This window comes from Hibiscus syriacus, unplaced genomic scaffold (assembly GCF_006381635.1).
Source record: "Hibiscus syriacus cultivar Baekdansim isolate YM2019G1 unplaced genomic scaffold, ASM638163v2 tig00111659_pilon, whole genome shotgun sequence".
NCBI lineage: Eukaryota > Viridiplantae > Streptophyta > Magnoliopsida > Malvales > Malvaceae > Hibiscus > Hibiscus syriacus.
This window is the reverse complement of record NW_024063149.1, coordinates 1,367,501-1,375,027: the sequence shown is the minus strand read 5'-3', so window position 1 is coordinate 1,375,027 and position 7,527 is coordinate 1,367,501.

The following is a 7,527-nucleotide window of genomic DNA, read 5'->3' as shown; positions in this document are numbered from 1 at the left end:
TGGAAGTCCCGCTGACGAAAACGATGAAAAGGTCTGAGGAAGACACATCGGAGGAGAATTCACCATTTAAAAAGACTGAGTAGCCTCCGATTAAGTCAACAGGCATCGGTCAACTCTGGGGGTAATTTCAAAACTGAGGGAGATACATATCTTTTCCTACAGAGAGTTGTCAAATCCTGCCATACTAGGATATTGTTTTTCTATTTTGGGACAAAGTTCATGGCTAAACAAGAAAGAGAATCTCGTTGAACTACAATTTTGATGAAGATGAAGCGACACGACCCTCAAAAGTCAAAGAAACAAAAAAAGGAGACTACATCAAATCGGCCCGTTGACCAAGATATGTTTTCACAGAAGTAGCTTAGATTTTCGACCACCGAGGGTAGAAAAGGGTTGTAAGAAGTTGATAAAATAGCCACAAATGGGAATCATAAGTATCCTAGGTTTTCCCGGCCCAATCGGCCAGACCTTGAGACCTGCCACTTTCACATAGGAAATAATGGGAAGACGGTGTACGAGGGAAAGTTGTGCTGCTCACTACCTCGCCGAATTAGAAAGTGTCTGAGAACTCAAAACCCATTTCTTATAATTGGGATAAGGCAGCTCCTCCTTGGTGCACTCTTCAAATTAGTTCACTTTTATCATAGCTCCGTTTTTTATATAAGATTTTTAACAGTTTTTCCTTTACTATGTTTTTCTGCTTAAACCTAGAGATAACTTATAGCCTTTTCCTTCACATTGACCTTCTCCATAGACCCCATTGCCTTTAGTCATTTCAAATAGTACAAATCATTCCCACCAAATCTGGTCGTCAACATGCAATGACCCTCGAAAATGGTGGTAAGGAGGGCACCATGAACTTTGATGGGGATTTGATGGTCATTACCGATTTTGACCCCAACATTAAGCATAGATGAAACGACTTCTCGATGTTGCCCATTTGGATACGTGTTCATGAACTCCCATTGGGTCTTATGAATTAAACTAGCGGCTTCAAAATCGGTAATACACTTGGAACTGTGATAGCATTGGACTTACGTGATAGTTAGGGCCGGATGGGAGAATAACTTTGAATTCGAGTTGGGATCGACATCAACCGCCCTATGAGGAGATGTCTGAATCTAGGCATCCGCTCGGATGGCCAACCATGACGCTGTCTGCTTAAGTATGAAAGGCTCCCAAATTTTTGTCATTGCTACGGTTTGATAGGTCACCAGATAATTGAATGTCCTGTTTACACGGCCAACCACCATGAGAACTTGTAGTATGGTGATTGGTTATGTGTTTTAAAGGGGAAACCATAGCAAGTGGAAGCTCATCTAAGAAGAAGCTCGTTTACCTTGAACAACTAATGGTACTATCCTTGATGAACAAAGTTGTACTGTATGAGGAACTCTAACGACTCGCGACAACTTGATTTTAAAATTAAGAGAAGAACGAGCGACTCCACATACATGTGGCAAAAAATGATGTGATAATGAAAAATATGCTTTGGAAGAGAGAATGACATTCATAAACAGGTTTCTATCCAAGCCGAAGAGGGAAAAGCATACAGATCATCAACCAAATCGAAGGACGTGGGATTTGGTGTTATCAAACAACAGTCAAAGGAAGATTAGCGACAAGCAAGATGGAGGAAAAAATACAAGATATCACCCAAGAAGGTGGAGACTGCTGCCACCATGATTATAGAGGGAAACTACAAGGAAGAGGAAGAAGATCCTTCTGAAGCCCCTAGCGAGAGGGGAGATAACCTGATTCCAGTGGTAGAGGCTGAGGAGTAACCCCGTCGACTGCCATAAGTATCATTGTTGGAGCTTTCGTGAGCTTAGGAACTCGTGACAATTTATGAATAAAGAGTCTTGTCTCTTCTAAGGACCATTTCTTATTTTTCTCTCGGAATCACAACTTCGCAATACAAAGCGGAGCATGCTAAGACTATATTATGTATGCAAGGTTTTTTGTAGTAGAAGTTCATACTCTTGTAATGGCCTAATCTTATTTTTGAAAGACTATATAAAAGTCTCTTTATTGGCTACTCGAATGGCATGTGGATATTGAGGTGGTTTGGGACTCTTAATGTTTTTTTTCACAGGTTTATATAGGAGTTGTCTGAAATAAAAAAAGGAGATTGGGACCTCATTAGTCATCTTGCAGGATTATCCCAACTCCCTTAGGTGATAGGAGTGGATTTTAATGAAATTCTACAACCGAATGAAAAATTAGGAGGTCGTAAGCATTCATAAGTTGCCATGGATGTATTCAGAACCTCTCTACAGAAAGTAGGACTCTGGGACATTAAGCCTAAAATAGGATGGTACACTTGGGCTTCCAATAAATCAGGGTAATATCATATAAGGGAGAGAATCGATAGATTCCTTATAAATAAAAGATGGTTAATGACTTTCAAGGATCACAGAGTAATGACTGAGGCTTTATGTCACTCTGATCGTGTGGGTATAGTGTTGTATTTGGTCATTCAATCCTCCCCATACCCGAGATGTATGCAGGAAGACTACTTCAAGTTTGAACCTTGTTGGACTAAATAAGATGATTACAAAAAGGTTGTTGGGAGTCATGGAACATGACTTCAGGGTCAATTTTTAAGAAGATGAAAGTTTTGGGGCACCTACTATGGGTTTGGTAGAAGAATTGTAGATGGAAGGCAAAACAAAAAGAAAAGAAGCTTCGAGCTCTTATAGAGGCCATTTAAAAGAAGTCGATTATGGATGACTATATTAAAATACTCTGGAATGCTAAGAACAAGTTAAAGGACCTAATTAACAAAGATGAAACATATTGGATGTAACGATTAAGAGTGGCCTGGATCAAGGAGGGAGACATGAATACTTCCTTTTTTCATGCTAGTCCCAATGGCAGACTAAAAAAGAGTAGGATTGAAGGCATAGAGGACTCGATAGGACGGTGAGTTCAAGATCAGGCAGGGGTCTCCAACATCATTATTGGGTATTTTACCTATCTCTTTTAGTCATCCAAAGTGGAGTCTTCCTATGCAATCCTGAATGCAATCAAGAGATGTGTCTTACCAAAAGATAATTTAATGCTCTTTCGACCATTTGCAAAAGAGTAAGTTCTTCTCACCTTTTCGTAAATCCATCTCAAAAAGCCTTATGTATTGATCTTTTTTTGTTCATTTTATCAGTTTTTTGGGATATTATTGGTTCTGGACTTACCTAATTATGCCTTGATCTTTTAAATAATCTTGCTAATTTTAAGAATGTTAAACATATTGTCATGGTTCTCATTATAAAAATTGATAACCCAAAAACTATGAGAACTTTCAGACATATTAGTCTATGTACAGTGGACTATAAGTTTGTGTCTAAAGTTATAGTTAATTGTCTTAAACCAGTCATTCCTCATTGTATTGTGGCTAACCAATGTGCTTTTGTCCTGGGTAGACGTATCTCAGATAATTTTCTTATTGCTCATGAGATTGTGCATTATCTTAAAAGCTCTAAAAATGGCCCCAACAAAGGGGTTGCGCTCAAATTAGATATGGAAAAAGCTTATGACAAGTAGAATGGAACTTTTTTCTTGGCATCATGGAGAAAATGGACTTCTCTAACCCCTTCATTTCATTGATTAAGAAATATATTTGCTCTGTCACCTTTCGAATTAGAACAAATGGACAGCTTTCAGAGTTCTTTACCCAAAGAGGGGGCTCAAACAAGGTGACCCCCTCTGCCCAAATCTCTTTCTTTTATGAGCGCATAGATTATCAGCATTACTTAACGATGTTCACCAAAAAATTGATCAAATGAGTTAAAGCCAGTTGCAGAGGTCAATAGATCATGCATTTACTATATACTAATGATAGTATCATTTTCTTCAAGAACTCCCTTGAGGAAGCCGGAAAAGTGAAAAGTCTACAGAAGATTAAATATGACAAATCCAGTATCTACTTTAGTAACAATACTCGTAGGATCATCGTACCAGCAAGCTGAGGGTCTTTTGAGTAGTTGAAAAAGACGAATCAAGAGATTATCTTAGTTTGCCATTGGCAGTCAATAAAGGGAAGACGAGAACATTCGATTTTGTTCGCACCAAAATCACTAAATGTATTCAAGGCTGGACCAAGAATCTCATCTCCTTTGAGGTCGGGAGATCCTTTTCAAATTGGTGGCGCGAGCACTTCACTCCTATATTATATCTTATTACCTTCTCCCAGAGGGAATTAATGAGGACATCACCTCCCAAATTCAAACCTTTTGGTGGACAAGAAAAATGTACAAAAGAGGATGGGCTATGGTGTCGTGGGACAAGATCTGCAGAGTTAAGCAATAAGAGGGACTAGGTTTCAGGGATCTCAAACTGTTTAACTTAATATTGATTGGATCCTAAGTGTGGTGAATTCTTCACGACCTTGATTCATTGGGAGGGCAAGTACTAAAAACAAAATACTTTCCCAATCAAGAACTCTTTGATGCCAAACTAGGAGATAGACCTTCTCACGCGTGGATAAGCATCTTTAAGCTAAGAAGATCTTTAAAGACATTTTCTTTTGGAGAGTAGGGTATGATGGACATGTCTCTTTTTTTAGGGATACGTATAGAGACTCCTTCTCAATTTGTTAGACAAATTCATATGTTGATATTTATGGCAATCCTATCAAATGCACAAAATTTATGCTATTGGGGGTGCCAATATGGGATGAGAACAAGGTTAGGAATGTCCTCACCAAGGTAGACGTGGATCAAGTTTTGAAAATACTGATTACCCCACCAGATCTGATAGACTCATCTGGAGCAATCATTCCTTTAGGTGCTTCTCGGTCAAATCATGATACAATTAGCTTGTGCTCCGAAAGGTGATCTCGAGGGATAATGAAATATTTTGTAAAATGCTCACCAATCTGTCAATCTTTTAGAAAATTAATATTTTCGAGTGGAGAGTTTGTCACAATGTAGTCCTAATAGGAGACAAATTGTTAAAGATACAACTCTTGAAGGGAAAGTGCCCTTTATGCGGGGATGCCTTAGAAACTCTTTTCCATGAACTGAAAGATTGCCACAAATCAAGAAACGTATTGGAACTATTGGGACTTAGAAGAGATATTGTTGAGTGGCAAGGTAACTCGTGTAAAGAATGGTTAGACTGAGCTACTTCCAAATTAGATTAGTATGGGCTTGCTAGACTTATAGTGCTTTTATGGAATCTATATAATAGAAGAAATAAGTTTTTTCATGAAGGTGAGTCACAAGATGATAAAGATGTGGTCCTCACACCTCTAACCTCTGTTCTGAATTCTTTGAAGCTTTCAAAGATTAGTCGTATAGTGGGTTATTTTTCTCTTATCCTTATACGTAAGCTAAACCCTCTCTCGCTTGGGTTAAGATAAATATGGATAGAGCTTGTTGTATATAGGGAAAGGTAGCTGCCATTGGAATTGTTACAAGGGACTCTCACATAATGGTGCTAAGTGGGATGTGTCGATAGATCTCTTACCCCTTTTCTACGGAGTCTACTAAGACTGTAGCTTTCACAGAAGGAATCAAATGCACTCTTGAAAATGAATGGAACAATGCGATCATTGAAGGAGACACAATGTCCTTTGTCAGTAGGCTTGCCAACCACAAAGAAGACGCGTTAACAATCATTTTTTACTCAACAAAGATCAATGGCTGATTGTTGCTTGTATAAATGTACAATGCTATGGTACAAAAACTATGCAAGTATACTAGCCGAATAAGTAATAAAGTGATGAGAGAGTATCATCTTTACAGGGATTAGAGAGATTTCGAGTTAGGTTAATCAACTTAAACTATAAACAAATATGTATATATAATGTTATAAACAAGATGATGTGAATGTTGTGGAAAAGTGTCAAGTATGGAGTATAAAATGTTGTGACAAACAAAATAAAGAACATTATGGAAAAATTAAGTTGAGGATTGGGTGCACAAGATAACACAATGATATGATCTCGTACGTGTGGAATTCTCAAGATGGATAAACAATTGGGTCTATCTTGGAATCCTATGTTTTGTCATTAATGAATGCTTAACATTTTCCAATTAATACGATGCTCCACAGAGCTTTCTAAGTTATTTCCAGGCTATCTCTAGTAAGAAACTTGACAGTGAAAATACTACAGTAATGCCTCTCAGCATGAACCCTAGAAAGATACTATCGATTAAGCCATGCTCTTTTTACTTGTTGAAATTTTTCCTTATCTCTAAAGCGAGTTAGGTTTTGCCTCTCAGCTCAACCCCATTGTTCACATAGATCTAGGCTTAACTCACTCGATATCAAGCATCAAACACAGATAAAGGCTATCTCTCGAAAGTTCTTACAAATCTAAGAAGTAAAACATTGAACAAAGCATGTATATAAATTGGAAATACTACAACATTAATTAAAACACAAATAGATTCATCCAAGAAAATCTAGGCAACTTAAGTTAGTTCATGGATGGACAATTAACATCCATAATCATCAATTTAATACAACCGATATCCAGCAAAAGATGAAGAAAATAAAGAACAACTTGTTGAAACTTGTCTAGCAGTCACCAAATATGGGAATCTGCCTCAATTTGAGTATCATTTGAACCTCTCCCTTTTTGGGACTTTAAATCAGTTTATTTTTTAAAAGTTTCATTTTCTGAAAATATTAAATGAGAAACTTTGAAAATCATCATTTTTTTAAAATCTTGTGAAAACATCATACCCGAAGGTCTTATGGATGGCCCAAAGGACTTATCATATTGATCGAAAGGCTTATAGTTTACCCGAAGGATTTAATCATCATGCTCGAAAGACTTACTGATGGCCCGAAGGACTTACCAATTTTAGAAATAGTTTACTAGGTAAGGAACTTTTGAAATCGTTTTCTTACTTTTTAAAAATTTCAATTTTCATAAAAGATTTAAATAAGAAACTTTGGAAATTGTTTTCTCATCTTTCGAAAAACATGTAAAAGCATCTTGCTCAAAAGTCTTATAGATTGCATGAAGGACTTATCATCTTTCTCTAAAGACTGACAGATGACTCGAAGGATTTAATCATCATGCTCGAAAGACTTATTGATGGCCCGAATTACATACCAAGTAAGAAACTTTGGAAATCGTTTTCTTACTTTTTAAAAGAAACCAATTTTAAAAAAAATATTTAAATTAGAAACTTTGGAAATCGTTTTCTCATTTTTTTGAAAAACATGTGAAAATATTATGCCCGAAGGTCTTATGGATGGCCCAAAGGACTTATCATCTTGCTCAAAAGACTTACAGATGACCCAAAGCATTTACGAATCATACTTGAAAGACTTACTGATGACACGAATGACTTGCTAAGTAAGAAACTTTGGAAATTGTTTTCTTACTTTTCAAAAGAAACCAATTTTCAGAAAAGGTTTAAATAAGAAACTTTGGAAATCATTTTCTCATTTTTCGAAAAACATGTGAATACATCCTACCCAAAGGTCTTATGGATGGTCCAAAGGACTTATCATCTTGCTCGAAAGACTTACGGATGACTCGAAGGATTTAAGTATAATGCTCGAAAG